The sequence below is a fragment of the Anomaloglossus baeobatrachus genome, unplaced genomic scaffold (genome assembly GCF_048569485.1).
Source record: "Anomaloglossus baeobatrachus isolate aAnoBae1 unplaced genomic scaffold, aAnoBae1.hap1 Scaffold_84, whole genome shotgun sequence".
In the NCBI taxonomy this organism is placed as follows: domain Eukaryota; kingdom Metazoa; phylum Chordata; class Amphibia; order Anura; family Aromobatidae; genus Anomaloglossus; species Anomaloglossus baeobatrachus.
In genome coordinates this window covers 463,705-488,060 of record NW_027445228.1, presented here as the reverse complement: position 1 = coordinate 488,060, position 24,356 = coordinate 463,705, and the positions used below count along the sequence as shown (strand labels likewise).

Below are 24,356 nucleotides of genomic sequence, written 5' to 3'. Positions count from 1 at the left end.
CACACACACACACACACACAATCGGGCCCTGCACCCCTCCCCCCACACACACATCGGGCCCTGCACCCCTCCCCCCACACACACATCGGGCTCTGCACCCCTCCCCCCACACACACATCGGGCTCTGCACCTCTCCCCCCACACACACACATCGGGCTCTGCACCCCTCCCCCCACACACACATCGGGCTCTGCACCCCTCCCCCCACACACACCGGCCTCTGCACCCCTCCCCACACACACACACACACACACACATCGGGCTCTGCACCCCTCCCCACACACACATCGGGCTCTGCACCCCTCCCCACACACACATCGGGCTCTGCACCCCTCCCCACACACACATCGGGCTCTGCACCCCTCCCCACACACACATCGGGCTCTGCACCCCTCCCCACACACACACACATCGGGCTCTGCACCCCTCCCCACACACACATCGGGCTCTGCACCCCTCCCCACACACCTCGGGCTCTGCACCCCTCCCCACACACCTCGGGCTCTGCACCCCTCCCCACACACCTCGGGCTCTGCACCCCTCCCCACACACCTCGGGCTCTGCACCCCTCCCCACACACATCGGGCTCTGCACCCCTCCCCACACACATCGGGCTCTGCACCCCTCCCCACACACATCGGGCTCTGCACCCCTCCCCACACACATAGGGCTCTGTACCCCTCCCCACACATTGGGCTCTGCACCCCCACCGTGTAGGGTATACACACTTACTTCTCCTCGGTCCCCGCCGCTGCTCCTCGTTCGCCCGCTGTCTGTGCTCGGGACATATCAGCACAGTAGTGACGTCAGCGCTGTCCTGAACTATCAGAGCAGACAGTGGGACAGTGATGAGAAGCAGCGAGGTGCTGCCTGTCATCTGTGCTTTCAAATGTATTAACAACTGTGATGCTGATACATTTGAACGTGCAATCCTGAGCAGGGGGCCCGGTGCTGGAGGTGACCGCACGGTAGCCACCGCCAGGCCCCTCCCCTGAGCTCACGGGCCCCACAGCAGTGGAAGGGGAGAGGATGGCGTGTGGGGAGGGTGCGGGGGGAAAGGGGGGCGGGGACTCCATGCACTGTACCTGCCCAGCAGGGTGACTACATGACGTCGGCTGTGATGCCCGTCGACAAGGCAGAACATAAGCTCCTGCACTTGTTATCCTGACATCACAGGAAGCAGCAAAATCACGGCAGCCTCCGTCACATGACCACTCTGAGCCGGGGGAGAGGGGCTGACAGCAGGGCAGGTAGGGAGTTACTGTCTACTTAGCTGCCCTAATCTAGCCCAATAGTGAATTACAAAAAAAAGGCGAAATAAGCCGGATAACCCCTTTAAGAGGGTGGACAGAGGCATACATAGAAATCACGGGACCCCATAGCGGAAGTTCTAATTGGTACCCCTCCCCCCAAAAAATAAAAATGTAATTAATATTCAGCTGGGTCATATAAGAACCTCTCACAGCTTTACAGCCCTTACAAAGTAATTTTCCTCCTAATGAAGCCCATTGATTCCCCTTTCATTTCTCCCATAATGTATAATGCAAACAGAAGTGTCCCACAAGCAGTGTATGATACCTCCACAGGGACTTCCTCCACCATCACCCTCCACACCAGGGCTGAGGAGTCGCTAAGAAAAACCTCCGACTGCTCAATTTCACTGATTACAAGTCTGACTCCACGATTCCCTCATACAGTTCACACCAGAAGTTTCCATCCACCCTCTATACAGACACATCTGCAGGTTTTTCCCTCCGCTCTCTATACAGACACATCTGTAGGTTTTTCCCTCCGCTCTCTATACAGACACATCTGCAGGTTTTTCCCTCCGCTCTCTATACAGACACATCTGCAGGTTTTTCCCTCCGCTCTCTATACAGACACATCTGCAGGTTTTTCTCACTATATGACATGAAATCAGAATAAATCTTTCCCGTTTTAGGTCGTTTAGGAACCAAAATTATTTCTATTTGCAAATGCCGGAATAATGAGAGAGAGAGGGAATGTCATACACAGGCTCCCCCTGATGTCATTACACCTATCAGGGGCCCACAGCTGCAGAGCAAGTGCGGAACAGGGAGCCAGTGCCCATCTGCTCCTCAATGGTGTTTAACCTGCATCCGAGGTAATAGTAATGGCCCCCATCACTCACAGGCCTGGTCGTTGTGCTCCTGCATAAATTACACCATATGCATGACACACACAGATACTATATGAAAGATAGAAAGATGGATAGATTAGATAGATGGCTGCAGGGTGAGACTGGGGTGTCTGGGGTCCAAAGGAGGAGCTAACTCTAGGGGCCACACCAACTATATGCAAATACCTGCAGGAGCCCCCCCCACAAAGCCTCCTGTGCACGGCAGGAGCCCCCCCCACACAGCCTCCTGTGCACAGCAGGAGCCCCCCCCACCCAGCCTCCTGTGCACGGCAGGAGCCCCCCCCCACACAGCCTCCTGTGCACGGCAGGAGCCCCCCCCCCCACACAGCCTCCTGTGCACGGGCAGGAGCCCCCCCACACAGCCTCCTGTGCACGGCAGGAGCCCCCCCACACAGCCTCCTGTGCACGGCAGGAGCCCCCCCCACACAGCCTCCTGTGCACGGCAGGGGCCCCCCCCACACAGCCTCCTGTGCACGGCAGGGGCCCCCCCCACACAGCCTCCTATGCACGGCAGGAGCCCCCACACAGCCTCCTGTGCACAAAAAAAAAAAAAATTACACTCACCTAATCCCGATTCCCAATACCGAAGCCTCCGCCTCCTCTTCTATGGCGGCCTGCAGAGGCAGTGCTATGCGATGACTTCCCCGCTCTGCACTCGTGACACGATGACATCTCCTAAGCCATAGACCATAGACCTGTAGCGGTCTGCAGCTTAGGAGACGGGCAATGATAGAGCATGGAACTCTTGCTCTGTTACAGGATTGAACTGTATTGGGGGCAATGTGACGCCAAAACAGTTCAATGCGGTAGTGGCAGAAGATTCAGGGCTGCAGGCAAGAAGATCGGAGTCGGAGCCCTGAGTCTTGAATACCAGCAACGCCCCTGACGCCCTCTGTGTCCAGTTTGGGGGCGCACCGGGGCATTGGCTGTGTCTGTGCGCCAGATTGATGCTTAATAGATGATAGACAGACAGATAATAGGATGGATGTATAAATAGACAGACAGACAGACAGAATGTATACACAGAAACACAGCTACATATTGCACACTATACAGGACAAACATATCTTATACATAACACAGACAGACGGCACATAATACATGATTCACATTATACTTACCGCCTTCCTGGAGTTCAGAGGGTCTTTAGAAGCAGCTTCTCCAGCTGCAGCAGTGCAGACAGCCCTACCCCCTCTCTCTGGTGAAGACAGGAGAAGACAGGACGCAGAGCACACAGGATGGGAGGGCGCCCTCTGCTGGAGCCTATGCACCGCAGGAGCAGCAAATGAAAGTGAATTGATGCTCCCTCCAGCACCCCATGTGCTGTCTGCCGGCTGGCACCCTGTGTGACTGCACTAAATCGCACATACCTAAAGCCGGCCATGAATGCAACCCCCATATTTCGCTACATATAATGCACCCCCCATAGCTCTTCATTTAGTATAATGGGCTTTACACTGCCTTCCATATATTACTATATACTATAATGCACCCCATAGTCTTCCATATATAATACATACCCATATTCCTTCATATATTGTAATACACCCCATAGTCCTCAATGTAGTATAATTCAGCCATCATAGTCCTCCATATATTACAATGCACTTTTCCTATATTATAATTCATCTCTATAGTCCGCTATATAATATAATGCACCCACCATAGTCCTCCATAGCGTATAATGCACCCCCATAGTCCTCCACATAGTATTACGGCCATTGGCCACCAATATACTCACATATACATATATATACACACACACACACACACACACACACACACATACATACATACACACATACATACATACATACATATATAAAAAAAAGGGAAGACAAACCTCTCCTCTTTCCCGCACTGCTCCGGTCTCTGCAGTGCTGCGTGTTCTGCAGCTCTGCACATCTCGGCACAGCGGGCACACAGTAGTGACGTCATCGCGCCCCCCTGTGCTGAGGCGCCAGATCTCAGACACCGAAGCAGAACGATGGAGGAGGAAGCAGAGAGCTCCATCTTTCATCATTGCTTTCAACTGTGGCAACATCTGCAATGCTGAGCAGGGGAACGAATGGTGCCAGCGCTGACATCACCCCCCCCCCCGATCTCTGCTTTATGTTTTAGTTTACACCACACTGGGCGGCTGCAAAACATCAAAAAGCTGTTTCAAATGTATAATTTTATGTTTTCTTTGGATTTTTTTGTATGAAATATTTTTTTGATTTATATAAAACCTTTCTGATCTTATTCACTTTCTTTTCTCCCAGTTTGGGGTGTTGAGTAGAGATGAGGGAACCTGTGAAAGTTCGGTTCGGCGGCAGCAGTTGTACCTCCACTAGTTGGAAATTGACCCGAACCCCAACAGAAGTCACTGATTGGCCGTTCTAGTCTCCGCCCACATACAGCCAGCCATAAGCAGAATATTTCTGGGAGAGGATGGGCGGGGGTTTTCCTTTTTTTTTGGGGGGGTGTGGGGGGGGGGTGGGTTGCACATTCCAAGCGATTACGCTGTTGTTACCTCCAGTGTGAGCAGTTTAATCATTGCAATGGGCTCACACCGGGCTGAGCACCGAGCGTACCTGAGCACAGCGATGCTGGCGCCATTGGTCAGCTTACATAAAGCATCCGAACTCTGTTTTCTTTTAAAATTGGCATTTGGCTCGAAAAAAAACGAACATTGAACATCGGGTTCGCTCATCTCTAGTCCTGAGATCCTCGGCTCGCTGATATAATACACTGGGCTCTGTATTGTGATCATTTGTACATCAGTGTAGACCTCGTATGTGCACACACCGCTTCATAGACTCCGGCGAGTGCGACCATGCTCCGGTGCTCGGGACAAGCATTTTGATGCTCGGACGGGATCGACTTGTTTACTGAGTATAGTGGAAGTCAATAGACATATAATAGATAGATATATAGATAGACAGATAAATAATAGATAGATATATAGATAGACAGATAATAGTGATAAATAGATAATAGATAGATATGTGATAGATAATACAGACAGATAATAGATAGATCAATCACTGCACTGACCCTTTCTCCTGTGTTCTGCGCTGATCTTCGGCCTCGTCCTCCTCACGGATTTATACCAGCTGTCTGATAGATAAATTAGATGGATAGTTAATAGTGATAGATTTGGATAGAAAATAGACAGATAATTAGATAATAGTTAATAGAGATAGACAGATCGATGATAGATGGATATGTGATAGATAATACAGATACATAGATGATAGATAGATATATAAAAGATAATATATTTATTCATTGATATGGCACTATTAATTCCACAGCGCTTTACATACATTGGCAACACTGTCCCCATTGGGGCTCACAATCTAAAGTCCCTATCAGTATGTCTTTGGAGTGTGGGAAGAAACCGGAGTACCCCGAGGAAACCCACACAAACACGGGGAGAACATACAAACTCATTGCAGATCTTTTCCTTGGTGTTATCTGAACCCAGGACCCCAACATTGCAAGACTGCAGTGCTAACCACTGAGCCACCATAGATTCCGCCCCATAGATATTGATAGAGAATAGAGATAGATAGATACATAGATAGATAGATAGATAATAGATAGTGATGAGCGGACTCTCAGATACCCGGGAGGCAGGTCCATATGGGTTTAATATAAACCTGATTCAGGCCCGGAATTGATCCTGGATATCTGGCCGGATGGCGGTCCCCATATAAAAAAAGTCTATGGGGACCAGAGTCCTGTGCTTTAAAATGATGGTAGAAGGGATAGTGGGATTGGAGCAGACACATTATACTGTGAGTTTCCGAGCAGCAATAACCTCATTAACCTCACACACATTCACTGCTTCTCCGCCCACTGCCAGTCCCCGTGTCTCTGATTGGTTGCAGTCAGACGCGCCCCCAGCCTGTGTAACAGTGTGTCTGACTGCAATATATATATAAAAATAAATAAAAAAAAATTGGTGTAGCATCAACCCATATTATGAAACCCAGTACAGCTAAAGCATAGAGCTACAGGCTGCAGCCCCCAGCCGTACCCCTACATTGGCTGTGAAAAAAAAAAAAAAGAAGTACCGCATGCAGCTTTTTTTAAAATTATATAAATTGATTCAAAATCGCTCATAGGTGTCACACAACGACATTGCTAAAGCGGCCATATGTGCGTCACAAATTCCGTGAACCCCAACGAGATCGCTTTAGCGATGTCGTATCGTGTAAAGCCACCTTAACGCTCTTTAATATCTCCATCAATGAGCGTACACTGCTCTGGAACGTTCCACAGCTACAGGCCTTACCCTCCATGACGCCCAGGTGACATTTTCTCTATGCAGATGACCTCCTGCTGCTGACACCAACTGAGAAAGGCCTCCAAGACAACCTACAAATCTTGGAGAAATTCAGCTCTACGTGTGCGCCACTGATCAACCTAAAAAGAGGCCAACATCATAGAGTTCCAGAAGAGAAAAATGAAGATCGGACCAGCACCTTCATTTGTCTTAAATAACTGCGCTCTTACAGGAAAGGACACATACACCTACCTGGGCCTGGAAATTCACCAGTCAGGGAGCTTCAAATGAGCAATAGAGATTGCTATGCCATCCGAAGGAAACCATCATCTGAAGCCACCAGTGAGGGTCTGGCTAAAAATCTTCAATTCCATCATCACCCCAATCCTCCTGTACGGCAGTGAAGTCTGGGGCCCTCACACTTGGCCCGATTTCACACATCCGGCTTTTCGCTGGTTTGGCGGATGCGGCGCACGCCACTACAGTGTATAGAGTACAGTGGCAGCGCGACAAGCTCTGGTCACATGCTGTCATGTGACCGGAGCATGTGACCCGGACGTTACAGCGCTGTCATTGTACTGTATACACTGTAGAGGAGTTCGCCGCATCCGCAAAACCAGTGAAAAGAAGGATGTGTGAAACCGGGCTTACCCAGATTGATCAAGGTGGGATTCCAGCCCAACATAAATATTCAACCTGGAATTTAGCGCCTTCTCCACGTCCATCAAATCACCTCCAACAGCTCCTGTCAGGCCGAGCTGGGCAGATTCCCTCTACACCTAGCAGCTCTGAAGAGGGCACTGTCATGTCAGTCTCACCTACAGAATAACAATCCACGCTCCCATCACCATAAAGCCCTGATACATATAGGTGGTCCAGATGAACCAGGACCCCTGGCACAGCTCTCCCAAACCCAACAGGACAAGATGACCAATCACAGCAGCCTGACAAAAGCCAGAATCAGGAAGATGGTAGACGAGGGCCAGGAGAGGTGTCAGTGACTGGAGGACCGATATCTACACCGCACAGAAACTGACCACGTACCAGAGACTACAGACTGACCCCATATCTGGAGAAAGCCCCAGACCCCAGAGACCGCAGGACTATGAGCCAATATAGACTCAGTGCCCACAGTCTAGCCATCAATTCCCACACAAGCAGAGCTACAAGCCCAGGGAGGACAGACTGTGCCAACACTGACCTGGAGGCCAAGGAAGGATGAAACCCACCTCCTGCTACACTGCAGCAAACACTCAGCAGTGAGGGACACTCAGCAGTGAGGGACACTCAGCAGTGAGGGACACTCAGCAGTGAGGGACACTCAGCAGTGAGGGACACTCAGCAGTGAGGGACACTCAGCAGTGAGGGACACTAAGCAGTGAGGGACACTAAGCAGTGAGGGACACTCAGCAGTGAGGGACACTCAGCAGTGAGGGACACTCAGCAGTGAGGGACACTCGGCAGTGAGGGACACTCGGCAGTGAGGGACACTAAGCAGTGAGGGACACTAAGCAGTGAGGGACACTCAGCAGTGAGGGACACTCAGCAGTGAGGGACACTCAGCAGTGAGGGACACTCAGCAGTGAGGGACACTCACTTCAGGAGACTATGATATCTTCCCGGGATTTCAGCTCCATAAAGGAGGAAGAGAAAATATATATCCTGCTGAAGGAAATATGATAAAGGGAACCTGTCAGCACTTTTTTGGCGTATAAGCTGCGGCCACCACCGGGCTCTTATATACAGGATTCTACCATGCTGTATATAAGAGCCCAGGCCGTTATGAGAACATAAAAAACACTTTATAATACTCACCTAACGGTCGTGCGGTGGGCCATATGGGTGTTTCCGTTCTCCGGCGCCGCCCCTTTCGGCCATCTTCGTCCTCCTTCTCCTCTAGCCGCGGTGCATGACGCGTCCGACATCATCCACACTCGCCGGCATTCAGGTCCTGAGCAGGGCAGATCAGAGTATTGTAGTGCGCCTGCGCAGGATCGGCGAGTGTGTATGATGTAGACGCGTCATGTACACAGGCTTCAGAAAGACGACGAAGATGGCCGATAGAGGCGGCGCCGACACCGGAGAACGGAAACACCTATATGGCCGACCGCACGACCGTTAGGTAAGTATTATAAATTGTTTTTTATGTTCTCACAGAGGCCTTGGCTCTTATATACAGCATGGTAGAATCCTGTATATAAGAGCCCGGTGGTGGCCGCAGCTTATACGCCAAAAAACTGGTGACAGGTTCTCTATAAGCCATGGACTTCTATAACCCCCACCCCAGAAGTGCCCCATCCATTCTTCCTACACTCCCCACCCCCGATGTGCCCCATCCATCCTTCCTACAGTCCCCACCCCCGATGTGCCCCCATCCATCCTTCCTACACTCCCCACCCCCAATGTGGTCCCATCATGCAGCATCAGCCAGTGTACGCCCCTCAATGTTCAGTATCGCCCAGTGTAAGCCCCCCAGCGTGCAGCATCGCCCAGTGTAACCCCCCAGCGTGCAACATGGCGAACTGCTCAGCGCACCCTGCAAGCTCCCCCAAAGTGCAGCGTCGCACCCAAACATGCAGCATCGCCCCCTGTCCAGTGCGAGCCCCCCAAAACGTGCAGCGTCGCTCCCTGCCCAATGCGAGCCCCTCCAAACGTGCAGAGTCGCCCCCTGCCCAGTGCGAGCCCCCCCAAACGTGCAGAGTCGCCCCCTGCCCAGTACGAGCCCCCCCAAACGTGCAGTCGCCCCCTGCCCAGTGCGAGCCCCCCCAAACGTGCAGTCGCCCCCTGCCCAGTGCAAGCCCCCCAAACGTGCAGTCGCCCCCTGCCCAGTGCGAGCCCCCCAAACGTGCAGTCGCCCCCTGCCCAGTGCAAGCCCCCCCAAATGTGCAGTCGCCCCCTGCCCAGTGCGAGCCCCCCCAAAACATGCATCGCCCTCTGCCCAGTGCAATCCTCTCAAACGTGCAGCGTCGCACCTGCAAGCACCCCGAAAGTGCAGCGTCGCCACCTGCGATCCACCCAAACATGCAGTGTCGCCCCCTTGCGAGTCCCCCAAACGTGCAGCGTCGCCCCCTTGCGAGTCCCCCAAACATGTAGCGTCGCCCCCTGCCAGGTCCAAACCCCCCAAATGTGCAGCGTCACCCCCTGGCCAGAGTGAGCCCCCCCTAAACTGCAGCGTCACCCCCTGCAAGCCCTTAAACGTGCAGCACCACCCCCTTGCGAGTCCCCCAAACGTGCAGCGTCGCCCCCATCCAGTGCAGGCTCCCCCAAACATGCAGTCACCCCCCTACGAGCCCCTCAAACAAGCAGCGTAGCCCCATGCACAGTGAGCCCCCCAAACGTGCGTCGCCCCCTGCGAGCCCCCCCAAATGTGCAGTATAGCCCCCTGCCCAGTGTAAGTCCCCCAAACGTGCAGCGTCGCCTCCTGCCTAGTGTTAAGGCCCCGTCACACACAGATAAATCTTTGGCAGATCTGTGGTTGCAGTGAAATCATGGACATATTGTTCCATTTGTGCACAGCCACAAACCGGCCACTGATTGTCCACAATTTCACTGCAACCACAGATCTGCCGCAGATTTATCTCTGTGTGTGACAGGGCCTTTATTCTCACATTCCTTATGAAAGCCTCCACAGCATCGCCCCCTGCCCTGTGTAGCCCCCCAATATACAGCATCGCCCCCTGCCCTGTGTAGCCCCCCAATATACAGCATCGCCCCCTGCCCTGTGTAGCCCCCAATATACAGCATCGCCCCCTGCCCTGTGTAGCCCCCCAATATACAGCATCGCCCCCTGCCCTGTGTAGCCCCCAATATACAGCATCGCCCCCTGCCCTGTGTAGCCCCCCAATATACAGCATTGCCCCCTGCCCTGTGTAGCCCCCCAATATACAGCATCGCCCCCTGCCCTGTGTAGCCCCCCAATATACAGCATCGCCCCCTGCCCTGTGTAGCCCCCCAATATACAGCATCGCCCCCTGCCCTGTGTAGCCCCCAATATACAGCATCGCCCCCTGCCCTGTGTAGCCCCCAATATACAGCATCGCCCCCTGCCCTGTGTAGCCCCCAATATACAGCATCGCCCCCTGCCCTGTGTAGCCCCCCAATATACAGCATCGCCCCCTGCCCTGTGTAGCCCCCCAATATACAGCATCGCCCCCTGCCCTGTGTAGCCCCCCAATATACAGCATCGCCCCCTGCCCTGTGTAGCCCCCAATATACAGCATCGCCCCCTGCCCTGTGTAGCCCCCCAATATACAGCATTGCCCCCTGCCCTGTGTAGCCCCCCAATATACAGCATCACCCCCTGCCCTGTGTAGCCCCCCAATATACAGCATCGCCCCCTGCCCTGTGTAGCCCCCCAATATACAGCATCGCCCCCTGCCCTGTGTAGCCCCCCAATATACAGCATCGCCCCCTGCCCTGTGTACCCCCCCATATCCCCCTTCCTTATGGAAGCCTCCACAGCCCTGTGCTGCAGCTTCAGCCCCTTCCCTGTGATATATACACGAGCTGCAGCCCCCAGTAGTGACAGGAGACACTTTTATTTCTTACCCCAAAATCCAGATCGGTTGAGCCTAGAGCTACAGGCCGCGCTGAATAAAGGACACGCCCCCTAACAGTACCTGAATACGCCCCGGAAGTGACGTCATAATCTGCAAGCAGCCTGTATTCTCTAGCATCTCCCCTGATCTGTGACCGGAAGCAGCGGTGCTCGGGCTCCTGTGCAGAGCGGACGGATCCTAGGCAGGAGGCGACGCTGTATGTTTGGGGGGAGGCTTGCAGGAGGCAATGTGGAATGTTTTGGGGGGCTTGCACTTGCCAGGGAGCAACTCTGCACGTTTGGGGGGGGGTCTGGCAGGGGGTGACACTGCACGTTTGGGGGGGGCTGGCAGGAGGTGACGCTGCACGTTTGTGGGGGGCTTGCAGGGGGCTATACTGCACGTTTGGGGGGGGCTGGCAGGGGGTGACACTGCATGTTGGGGGGGCTGGCAGGGGGTGACACTGCACGTTGGGGGGGGCTTGCAGGGGGCTATACTGCACGTTTTGGGGGGGGCTGGCAGGGGGTGACGCTGCACGTTTTGGGGGGGGGGCTGGCAGGGGGTGACGCTGCACGTTTTGGGGGGGGCTGGCAGGGGGTGACGCTGCACGTTTTGGGGGGGGCTGGCAGGGGGTGACGCTGCACGTTTTGGGGGGGGCTGGCAGGGGGTGACGCTGCACGTTTTGGGGGGGGCTGGCAGGGGGTGACGCACGTTTGGGGGGGGGCTGGCAGGGGGTGACGCACGTTTGGGGGGGGCTGGCAGGGGGTGACGCACGTTTGGGGGGGGGCTGGCAGGGGGTAACGCACGTTTGGGGGGGGGGCTGGCAGGGGGTGACGCACGTTTGGGGGGGGGGCTGGCAGGGGGTGACGCACGTTTGGGGGGGGGGCTGGCAGGGGGTGACGCACGTTTGGGGGGGGGGCTGGCAGGGGGTGACGCACGTTTGGGGGGGGGGCTGGCAGGGGGTGACGCACGTTTGGGGGGGGGGGCTGGCAGGGGGTGACGCACGTTTGGGGGGGGGGGGCTGGCAGGGGGTGACGCACGTTTGGGGGGGGGGGGCTGGCAGGGGGTGCCGCATGTTTGGGGGGGGGGGCTGGCAGGGGGTGACGCATGTTTGGGGGGGGGGGCTGGCAGGGGGTGACGCATGTTTGGGGGGGGGGCTGGCAGGGGGTGACGCATGTTTGGGGGGGGGGGCTGGCAGTGGGTGACGCACGTTTGGGGGGGGGGGGCTGGCAGGGGGTGACGCACGTTTGGGGGGGGGGGGCTGGCAGGGGGTGACGCACGTTTGGGGGGGGGGCTGGCAGGGGGTGACGCACGTTTGGGGGGGGGGCTGGCAGGGGGTGACGCACGTTTGGGGGGGGGGGCTGGCAGGGGGTGACGCTGCACGTTTGGGGCGGCTTGCAGGGGGTGACGCTGCACGTTTGGGCGGGGGGGGGGGGGGCTCACACTGGGCAGGGGGTGACTGTACGTTTGAAAGTGCTTGCAGGGGGCTATACTGCATGTTTGGTTAAGCTCGCAGGGGGTGACGCTGCACATTTGGGGGGCTCGCACGGGGCGTTGGTGCGCGTAGTGTGGGGCTCGCCCTGGGCAGCGGGGCGAGGCTGCGCGTAGTGTGGGGCTCGCCCTGGGCAGCGGGGCGAGGCTGCGCGTAGTGTGGGGCTCGCCCTGGGCAGCGGGGCGAGGCTGCGCGTAGTGTGGGGCTCGCCCTGGGCAGCGGGGCGAGGCTGCGCGTAGTGTGGGGCTCGCCCTGGGCAGCGGGGCGAGGCTGCGCGTAGTGTGGGGCTCGCCCTGGGCAGCGGGGCGAGGCTGCGCGTAGTGTGGGGCTCGCCCTGGGCAGCGGGGCGAGGCTGCGCGTAGTGTGGGGCTCGCCCTGGGCAGCGGGGCGAGGCTGCGCGTAGTGTGGGGCTCGCCCTGGGCAGCGGGGCGAGGCTGCGCGTAGTGTGGGGCTCGCCCTGGGCAGCGGGGCGAGGCTGCGCGTAGTGTGGGGCTCGCCCTGGGCAGCGGGGCGAGGCTGCGCGTAGTGTGGGGCTCGCCCTGGGCAGCGGGGCGAGGCTGCGCGTAGTGTGGGGCTCGCAGGGGGAGGCTGCACATTTTAGTGGGGCTCGCACTAGGTAGGGGGTGACGCAGCACGTTCGGGGGCTTGCAGGGGGCCGTGTTGCACGTGGGGTGGGGGGGGGGGATCCTCGCACAGGGAACTATGTGTGTTATTAATCTTCTCCCTTTGTTTTTCATATACAGCTTGTGGCTATCGGCACTGGGTGTAATTGATCCCCGTCGTCCCACCTTAGAGACAGAACAGTGTGGTCTAATCCACGTCACCCTCCTGTGTCCTCCAATGTATTCAACAAGAGGATTTTTATGGTAACTGCAGAAATACAATTTTTACACCTAAAACGCACGAGACTCCTCTGCACCCGTCTGTGAGGATTGGTTTATTCACTGTAATTTATATCTGTGTTTTGTGTTACCCCTTCACTTGTGCAGCATGGAATCTATGTTCTCTATAAAAATAAAACTATATTTCTCTTTTTTATTGATGCTTGTTTTAATAAAACTGTTGTAGACGTATGGGCTGAATGTTCATCTCTATAATAACATAATGTTCATCTCTATAACAGAAAGCCTTAAAAGAATTAAAGAGGGTAGGTAGTGATGAGGCATTATATAATTATAGAAAATTAAATAAAATATGTAAAAAGCAAATTAAGTTAGCTAAGTTTGAGACAGAGAGACTCATTGCGAGAGAAAGTAAAAATAATCCTAAAATATTCTTTAACTACATAAACAGTAAAAAACTGAAAAGCGATAGTGTTGGCCCCCTTAAAAATAGTCTTGGTGAAATGGTGGAAGGGGATGAGGGTAAAGCCAACCTGCTGAATGACTTTTTTTCTACGGTTTTTATACAAGAAAATGCCATGGCAGATGACATGACCAGTGATGCCATAAATTCACCCTTGAATATTACCTGCTTAACCCAGCAGGAAGTACGCCGCCGCCTCGAAATCACTAAGGTTGACAAATCTCCGGGCCCGGATGGCATACACCCCAGAGTACTACAGGAATTGAGTTCTGTGATAGATAGACCATTATTTTTAATCTTCTCAGATTCCTTAATAACAGGGTCGGTACCGCAGGACTGGCGCATAGCAAATGTGGTGCCAATATTCAAAAAGGGGACAAAAACTGAGCCGGGAAATTATAGGCCGGTAAGTTTAACCTCTACGGTTGGTAAAATCCTTGAGGGTTTCTTGAGAGATGCTATACTGGAGTATCTCAAGAAAAATAACCTTATGACAGAGTATCAACATGGGTTTATGAGGGATCGATCCTGTCAAACTAATTTGATCAGCTTCTATGAAGAGGTAAGTTCAAGCCTGGACCAGGGAAATGCAGTGGATGTTGTGTATATGGACTTTTCAAAAGCTTTTGATACGGTGCCACACAAAAGGTTGGTACATAAAATGAGAATAATGGGGATAGGGGAAAATATGTGTAACTGGGTTAAAAACTGGCTCAGTGATAGGAAACAAAGGGTGGTTATTAATGGTACGTACTCGGACTGGGTCTCAGTTCATAGTGGGGTACCACAGGGGTCAGTATTGGGCCCGCTTCTTTTCAACATATTTATAAATGACCTTGTTGGGGGCATGCGGAGTAGAATTTCAATATTTGCAGATGATACTAAACTCTGCAGGGTAATCAATACAGAGGAGGATAATTTTATATTACAGGGAGATTTATGTAAATTGGAGGATTGGGCTGAGAAGTGGCAATTGAAGTTTAATGTAGATAAATGTAAGGTCATGCACTTGGGTAGAGGAAATAACATTTATGATTATGTACTTAATTGTAGAACACTGGGTAAAACAGACACAGAAAAAGACTTGGGTGTATGGGTGGATGGTAAACTTCACTTTAGTGGACAGTGTCAGGCAACTGCTGCCAGGGCTAATAAAATAATGGGATGTATTAAAAGAGGTATAAGTGTTCATGAAAAAAATATAGTTCTACCTCTGTACAAGTCACTAGTGCGACCGCACTTATATACTGTGTACAATTCTGGTCACCGATATACAAGAAGGACATAGCTGAACTGGAGAGGGTGCAAAGAAGAGCGACCAAGATTATTAGAGGAATGGGGGGGCTGCAATACGAAGACAGGTTATTAAACTTGGGGTTATTTAGTCTGGAAAAACGAAGGCTTAGGGGAGATCTAATCACAATGTATAAATATATGAGGGGACAGTACAGAGACCTTTCCAAAGATCTATTTACACCTAGGCCTGCGACTGGAACACGGGGGCATCCGCTACGTCTTGAGGAAAGAAGGTTTAATCATAATCACAGACGAGGATTCTTTACTGTACGAGCAGTGAGACTATGGAACTCTCTGCCGCATGGTGTTGTAATGAGTGATTCACTACTAACATTTAAGCAGAGCCTGGATGCCTTTCTTGAAAAATTTAATATAACCAGTTATGTATATTAGATTTTATGACAGGGTATTGATCCAGGGAACTAGTCTGATTGCCGGATGTGGAGTCAGGAAGGAAATTTTTTCCCCATTGGAACTTGTTTGCCACATTGGGGTTTTTTGCCTTCCTCTGGATCAACATGTTAGGCTACGGGTTGAACTAGATGGACTTAGAGTCTCCCTTCAACCTTAAAAACTATGATACTATGATACTATGATACTATGATACTATGAATAACGCTCGGTGTGACATTAGTGATCAGTCACTGCCGGTTGGATCTGTATCGGGCTGCGGTCACACATTGCCGGTTGGATCTGTATCGGGCTGCGGTCACACATTGCTGGTTGGATCTGTATCGGGCTGCGGTCACACATTGCCGGTTGGATCTGTATCGGGCTGCGGTCACACATTGCCGGTTGGATCTGTATCGGGCTGCGGTCACACATTGCTGGTTGGATCTGTATCGGGCTGCGGTCACACATTGCCGGTTGGATCTGTATCGGGCTGCGGTCACACATTGCTGGTTGGATCTGTATCGGGCTGCGGTCACACATTGCCGGTTGGATCTGTATCGGGCTGCGGTCACACATTGCCGGTTGGATCTGTATCGGGCTGCGGTCACACATTGCTGGTTGGATCTGTATCGGGCTGCGGTCACACATTGCCGGTTGGATCTGTATCGGGCTGTGGTCACACATTGCCGGTTGGATCTGTATCGGGCTGCGGTCACACATTGCTGGAGGTAGTTTCCAGTCCTCATATGTAGACCCACAGTAAACTGTTCAGATCTCGCTCACAGTTTATTTTCTGTCTTTAGCAGCCCCTGATCCTATTTTGCCCCCCATTTATTAGGCCCCAGTCCTGTTTCTCGGTGTTTCCCTCCTTTTGTGGTGACATAACTCCATGAGGCTCACACCGCCTGATTCAGGTCATATGGGGCGAAACCTTTTATTTTATTTAAAGGGACGTAAGTTGCTTTTTGCTGAGCGTCTGAAGCTGTTGCCACCGCTGTTCCATAGGACAGGCTCTGGCAGAGGTCACACTACATATTTTACAGAGGGGTAACAATACTCCTTAGAAATTTTGAGAAGTATTTTTAGCCAAGGAGGAGAACATCATAATTTGCAGCAACTCAAAATGATAGTACATACAGTAGATGGGTATCCATAAGGCCCCTTTCAGACGTCCGTGTTTAAACAGGTGCAAGTCACACGTGCCGGTATGGTCGTCCGTGTGGTATTGGTAAAAAAAAAAGTAACATACTGAAATGAATGTGGTTTTTTGGGTTTTTTTTTTTAATGTGTAAAGCCTGAAAAATTATAGATACATATATAAAGATAAATAGAACAGATAGAATAGTGATGTAGAGATAGTTAGCTTGACCAGCTGTTTTACACCATTTTTATTTTTAATTAAAAAAAAAAAAAAAAAAAAGACGCAAGGTACCCCAATTTTCATGTCTAGCACAGGAACAGCAGCAGCTGCAGGCTGCAACCCTCAGTTGTCTGCTGTACCTTTTGGCTGGTTATGAAAAATAGAGGGGATCCCACGCTTATTTATTACATTTTTAGATTTTAAAAAATGTTGTGGGGTCCCCTCCATTTTATTAAAAACCAGCCCATGGTACAGCAGACAACTGTGGGATGATATTATTAGGGTGGAAATGGCCTTGGTTATTTGGCCCTTTCCAGCCTAAGGACTCATGCGCACGTTGCGTACTTACATGCATTTACGCTGCATATAGCACTGCAGCGTAAATGCATGCGTCCTGCGTCGCCTGCACAATCTATGTAGATTGTGCATGATACGTGCGCACATTGCTTTTTTGAATGCCGCGATTTGGTTGCTAAAATTTTGACCCAAATCCGTGCGTTCATAAAAGCAGCATGTCAATTATTCCGTGCGCTATGGATGCAGCTCCCGCTCTGTCTATGGTGGGGGCAGCATCCCCGAGCGCAGGAAATCGGCTTTTTTAAACAAAAAGAACTGCATCCATTATGCAGTGTTTCTGCAGCGATTTGAAGCGCACATGTGCTATCAAATCGCTGCCGAATATTCAGCAGTTACGTGCGCATGAGCCCTTACAATAGCAGCCCACAAACGCCTGAGAAGTTGAACATCCATTAGAGGCGCCAATTCTGGTGCTGGACTCTGCTCTTCCCGTTGCTGTGGTGCAATGGCAAATGGCGTAATTGTAGGATTGATGCCAGCTGCAGCTGGCATCAAGCCTTGGTATTAGTAATGGGTGGCATCTAGCAGACACTGCCATTACTAATCCAGTAGTTGAAATAGGAATAACAAAGTTTATTTGAGCAAAAAACCTCCAACTCGGCCCTCATTCACCAATTTATTTGATTTTTTTAAAAATAAAAATTCCGCCGTAATCCATGGTGAGGTCCCATGACATTCCCCAAAATCAAACCTGGAAAGACATAAAAAGAATCATTCAATAAATAAAGACGAGACACCCTCTTTTTCAAATTAATCTCTATCAAAGCCCTAATCCTGGTCTGCCAAAATCCAATTGGGGGTGGCCACGTCAATCCCACACTGCTGTCTCATTCAATGGAGAACAGAACGTTCCTCATTGATTTTGAGAGCGCACACACTGCTGTGTATGCTTCCGTTCGGTGACCTGGATATCCTAAGGTGAGCTCAGGTCACCGCAGGGACGACCTCAGCAGTATGTGTGCGGGCGCGGCAGTGATGTCACGGGTTAATCCGAGTTCACAATGAATTCGGATGACATCCCTGTGACGTCCGCGGTACTGTGGGTGTCGCGGCAGTAAGGTCATGGGTTCATCGGAGTACCCAATGAACTTTGATGAACCCGTGAAGTCACTGTCACTACACCTGCAGTAGGGTGGGTATCGTCAAGATATCATCAGAGTTCCTTGGATACTCCTGACCTCACTGCGCACACACTGCTGGATTCTCACCTGCCCCCAGTGATGCTGTCCCTGGCACTGATGTCTCTGGTGCTGCTGCTTCTAGGTAATCCGTGCAGTGCATATTCAATGAGTATAATGAGCGGGGATCAGAAGCAAGTGACAGCAGAGCCGAAGTCGAAGACAGCAGGGCTGAAGACAAGGGAGTATAAAAAAATAATTTTATTTCATAGACACGTATTTTCTCCCGTACGTGTCATACGGATCACATCAGTGTGTGACACCCGTGCTGCTGGAGAAAAAAACGGACATGTCTGCGTGCAGGGAAATGTGGGGCCACACGGTCCATGTAAAAACATGCATGTGTGAGGAACACTATAGATAACATGAGTACGTGTGGCATCCATGTTAAAAATGGATGTCACACATACCTGAAACATGGATAAAAATTCCCTGTTTTCCCAATCAGTGCGGGTCCCAGTGATCGGACACTGATCAGCAGGTGATCACCTGGCCCATGGATAGGTGATAACTTGTTTTCACTAAACAATCCCTTTAAGGCCTGTAAACAATCCCTACAGTCATTTGGCCGACAGCTCTCTCTGGACTATCACATACAGGAGTGCTCGGTCAAATGTTCTTGTGTTCTCTATCTGAGAGCTGATGTCGCCTCCTCTGGGGGTGGATTATCTTTCAAGAGAACAAAAGGATCAACAAGTGGAATTCCAACACGCCGGTTCCTTCCCTCCCTTTACATCCATTCTTGAGGTAAGTCGGGAAGCCCCAATACTCATCGGATTGTTGTCTGATCCGGGCGACTTTAGCCCTATGTGTATGGGAGCTTTCATGTAATCTGTATAAGGGCTTTTTCAAACATCTATGAACGTTAGTACAATCTCTGAACACAATGCATGGACTGGCTGAGGCTGTCCTTATAGACAGTACTGTGAGCTCAGAAATCATGAGCCTCAGTGCAGCAACTCCGCACTAGTCACCTCTGTAGTGAGATAGAATGGAGTTACTGTACAGAGGACATCCTTATAAACAGTACCCAGAAATCATGGACCTAGGTCACTAGTCACCTCTGTAGTGAGACAGCTAGAATGGAGTTGCTGCAGGGAGGACGTCCTTATAGACAGTACCCAGAAATGATGGACCTCGTTGCAACAACTCCGATCTTGTCATCTCTGTACTGAAACATCTATAATGGAGTTGCTGTACACAGGACGTCCTTATAGACAGTACTGTGAGCTCAGAAATCATGAACCTCAGTGCAGCAACTCCGATCTACTCACCTCTGTAGTTCGATAGAATGGAGTTACTGTACAGAGGACGTCCTTATAAACAGTACCCAGAAATCATGGACCTAGGTCGCTCTAGTCACCTCTGTAGTTCGATAGAATGGAGTTACTGTACAGAGGATGTCCTTATAGACAGTACCCAGAAATGATGGACCTAGGTCGCTCTAGTCACCTCTGTAGTGAGACAGCTAGAATGGAGTTGCTGCAGGGAGGACGTCCTTATAGACAATACCCAGAAATCATGGACCTCGTTGCAACAACTCCGATCTTGTCATCTCTGTACTGAAACATCTATAATGGAGTTGATGTACACCAGACGTCCTTATAGACAGTACAGTGGGCTCAGAAATCATGAGCCTCAGTGCAGCAACTCCGATCTAGTCACCTCTGTAGTGAGATAGAATGGAGTTACTGTTCAGAGGGTTTTCCTTAGGCAAGAGCCACACTAGCATAAAGCCTGCTTTACACGTGTCCATGTGTCGTGCGATTGCACCCGCCTCCATCGTTTTTGCGGCACGGGCAATTTGTTTCCCGTGTCGCACAATGTTGTTAACCCCCGTCACACATACATACCTTCCAAACGACCTCGCTGTGGGCGACGAACATCCACTTCCCTGAAGTGGGAGGGACGTTCGGCGTCACAGCGACATCACACAGCGGCCGGCCAATAGGGGCGGAGATGAGCGGGACGTAAACATCCCGCCCACCTCCTTCCTTCCGCATTGGCGACGGGAGCTGTGGGACGCAGGTATGCTGTGTTCATCGTTCCCGGGGTGTCACACGGAGCGATGTGTGCTGCCTCGGGAACATTGAACAACTGGACGTTCGATATTTAGAAAATAAGCGACGTGTCAACGATGAACAACAAGGTGAGTATTTCTGCTCGTTCATAGCTGTCACATGCTACGATATCACTAACGATGCCAGATGTGCGTCACTTACGACGTGACCCCGCCGACATCTTGTTAGATATATCGTAGCGTGTAAATCCCGCTTGAGGTATCATATGAGATATGCTAATGGCACTCGGATCAGGTTCTGCTGTGAGTGTGAGTCGAGTGTCATTATATTGTGATCCTATCCAGTGATCGGATCACAGGTGCAGGGGAGAGGGAGGAATTAATCTCTCCATCTTTTCCATTACTTTTCTCTGCGTATATCCAGATGTCATCCGAGCGCAGTGCGATGTTTCACACGCACCCATAGACTTGTATGAGTGCAAGTGAGTCCAGACTCCCTGCAATCGCAGCATGCTGCCATTTTTTCCTCAGTCCGATTGGGACTGAAGAAAAGATCGCAGATCTGAGCTGCAGCATTGTCTAACATGAAGCAGAGTGCAACGCGAGATTTTCTCGAGTCATACGCCAGTGTGACTCTGGCCTTATAGACAGTACAGTGCCCAGAAATCATGAACCTCAGTGTAATAACTGCGATCTAGTCATCTCTGTACTGAGCAGTGGTGTAACTAGAGTTTGATGGGCCCCAGTGCAAAGTTTGGACCTGGGCCCTCCCAACATAGACACACGGGGTACGGGATAATGCACAGACACTTGGGGTATGGAATAATGACGCTAACACTCGGGGTATGGGATAATGACGTTAACGCTTGGATCTTTCCCTCAGCACCCAGGTTTCCCATGATCTGAAATCCTTCTTTCTATAATCACCCAGATTTACTATGTTCTGATATCCATCTTGTCCTCAGCACCCAGCTTTCCCATATCAGAGCATTGGAAAGCTGGGTGCTGCGGGAAAGAGCCTCTTTCCATGAGCACAAAACTTTCCCATCCCAAGCTTGTCTTTGTGCCCCCTCGTATGTACAGTCATATGAAAAAGTTTGGGCACCCCTATTAATGTTAACCTTTTTTCTTTATAACAATTTGGGTTTTTGCTATTTCACTTTCATATATCTAATAACTGATGGACTGAGTAATATTTCTGGATTGAAATGAGGTTTATTGTACTAACAGAAAATGTGCAATCCGCATTTAAACAAAATTTGACCGGTGCAAAAGTATGGGCACCCTTATCAATTTCTTGATTTGAACCCTCCTAACTACTTTTTTCTGACTTACTAAAGCACTAAATTGGTTTTGTAACCTCATTGAGCTTTGAACTTCATAGGCAGGTGTATCCAATCATGAGAAACGGTATTTAAGGTGGCCACTTGCAAGTTGTTCTCCTATTTGAATCTCCTATGAAGAGTGGCATCATGGGCTCCTCAAAACAACTCTCAAATGATCTGAAAACAAAGATTATTCAACATAGTTGTTCAGGGGAAGGATACAAAAAGTTGTCTCAGAGATTTCAACTGTCAGTTTCCACTGTGAGGAACATAGTAAAGAAATGGAAGAACACAGGTACAGTTCTTGTTAAGCCCAGAAGTGGCAGGCCAAGAAAAATATCAGAAAGGCAGAGAAGAACAATGGTGAGAACAGTCAAGGACAATCCACAGACCACCTCCAAAGACCTGCAGCATCATCTTGCTGCAGATGGTGTCAATGTGCATCGGTCAACAATACAGCGCACGTTGCACAAGGAGAAGCTGTATGGGAGAGTGATGGGAAAGAAGCCGTTTCTGCAAGCACGCCACAAACAGAGTCGCCTGAGGTATGCAAATGCACAATTGTACAAGCCAGTTACATTTTGGAAGAAGGTCCTGTGGACTGATGAAACAAAGATTGAGTTGTTAGGTCATACAAAAAGGCATTATGCATGGAGGCAAAAAAAAACGGCATTGCAAGAAAAGCACTTGCTACCCACAGTAAAATTTGGTGGAGCCCCATCATACTTTGGGGGTGTGTGGCCAATGCCGGCACCGGGAATCTTGTTAAAGTTGAGGGTCGCATGGATTCAACTCAGTATCAGCAGATTCTTGACAATAATGTGCAAGAATCAGTAACGAAGTTGAAGTTACACAGGGGATGGATATTTCAGCAAGACAATGATCCAAAACACCGCTCCAAATCTACTCAGGCATTCATGCAGAGGAACAATTTCAATGTTCTGGAATGGCCATCTTAGTCCCCAGAGCTGAATATCATTGAAAATCTGTGGGATGATTTGAAGCGGGCTGTCCATGCTCAGCGACCATCAAGCTTAACTGAACTGGAATTGTTTTGTAAACAGGAATGGTCAAATATTCCTTCATCCAGGAACTCATTAAAAGCTACAGGAAGCGACTAGAGGCTGTTATTTTTGCAAAAGGAGGATCTACAAAATATCAATGTCACTTTTATGTTGAGGTGCCCATACTTTTGCACCGGTCAAATTTTGTTTAAATGCGGATTGCACATTTTCTGTTAGTACAATAAACCTCATTTCAATCCAGAAATATTACTCAGTCCATCAGTTATTAGATATATGACACTGAAATAGCAAAAACCCAAATTGTTATGAAGAAAAAAGGTTAACATTAATAGGGGTGCCCAAACATTTTCATATGACTGTATAGTTCTCCAAATATTATATTGGCCCCCACATAGCCTTCCATATAGTGTATTGGGTCCCATGTAACCCTTCATTTTATTAGAATGCACCCCATAGTCCTCCATGTATTATAATGCATTTCCCATAGTCCTCCATGTATAAGGTAGCTCTCATAGCCTTCCAATTATTATAATACAACTCCCATAGTCCTCCATATATTATACTGCACGACATAGTCCTCCATATAGTATAATGCAGCCACCATAGTCCTGCATGTATTATACTGCACCGCCATAGTCCTCCATGTTTTATAATGCACCCCTGTAGTCCATGGATAAGGAAGCCCTCATAGACCTTCATATATTATAATGAGGCCCCCAGTCATGCATGTATTATAATGCACTCCACAGCTCATCATGTATTATAATGCAGACCCCATAGGCCTCCATGTATAACAATGCAGTCCCCATAATCCTGCATATATTATAATGCAGCCCCCATAGTACTCCATGTATTACTGTATAATGAACTCCCCATAGTACTCCATGTATTATAATGCAGCCTACAAAGTCCTCCGTATATTATACTGAACCCCATAGTCCTATATATACTGCACCCCATAGTCATCTATGTATAATTCACCCCATAGTACTCCATATATTTTATACTGCACCCCATAGTCCTCCATGTATTATACTGCACCGCATAGTCCTCCGTATATTATACTGCACCCCATAGTCATCTATGTATAATTCACCCCATAGTACTCCATATATTTTATACTGCACCCCATAGTCCTCCATGTATTATACTGCACCCCATAGTCCTCCGTATATTATACTGCACCCCATAGTCCTCCGTATATTACACTGCACCGCATAGTCCTCCATGTAATATACTGCACCGCATAGTCCTCCATGTATTATACTGTACACCATAGTCCTCCGTATATTATAGTGCACCCCATAGTCCTCCATGTATTATACTGTACCCCATTGTCCTATATGTATTATAATGCAGTCCCCATAGTCCTTCATATTCAGTGATCAGCTTAGTACGGTACTCAGTTCTCAAGTGCCTCGAGCATAACATCTGGTTAAGGGCCCGTCACGTGCCAGGGATCGATAACAGTATTGCTGATGCCTTATCGCTTTTTTAATTTCAGACGTTCCAAGCATTGCACCCAGAAGCGGACAGCAATGGCCAGAAGTGTCCACAGTTCCTCTGGACGGTCCCCGAGAACAGCTGATGCCTTTGGTCCAGGCATCCCTAGCTCCATCAACGTGGCGTTCGT

The 24,356-nt window shown here is 50.4% G+C and overlaps 1 protein-coding gene and 1 long non-coding RNA gene across 2 annotated transcripts in view; one reads left to right on the top strand and one right to left on the bottom strand.

Moving 5' to 3' along the window:
• Positions 1-24,356, bottom strand: part of LOC142288551 (uncharacterized) — a 109,372-nt gene that overhangs the window by 22,071 nt on the left and 62,945 nt on the right. The gene's annotated exons all lie outside the window — the stretch shown is intronic.
• LOC142288552 (uncharacterized) lies at positions 11,088-13,500 on the top strand. Its single transcript, XR_012749308.1, has 2 exons — positions 11,088-11,192; positions 13,208-13,500. It is a non-coding gene; the product is annotated as an uncharacterized LOC142288552 (long non-coding RNA).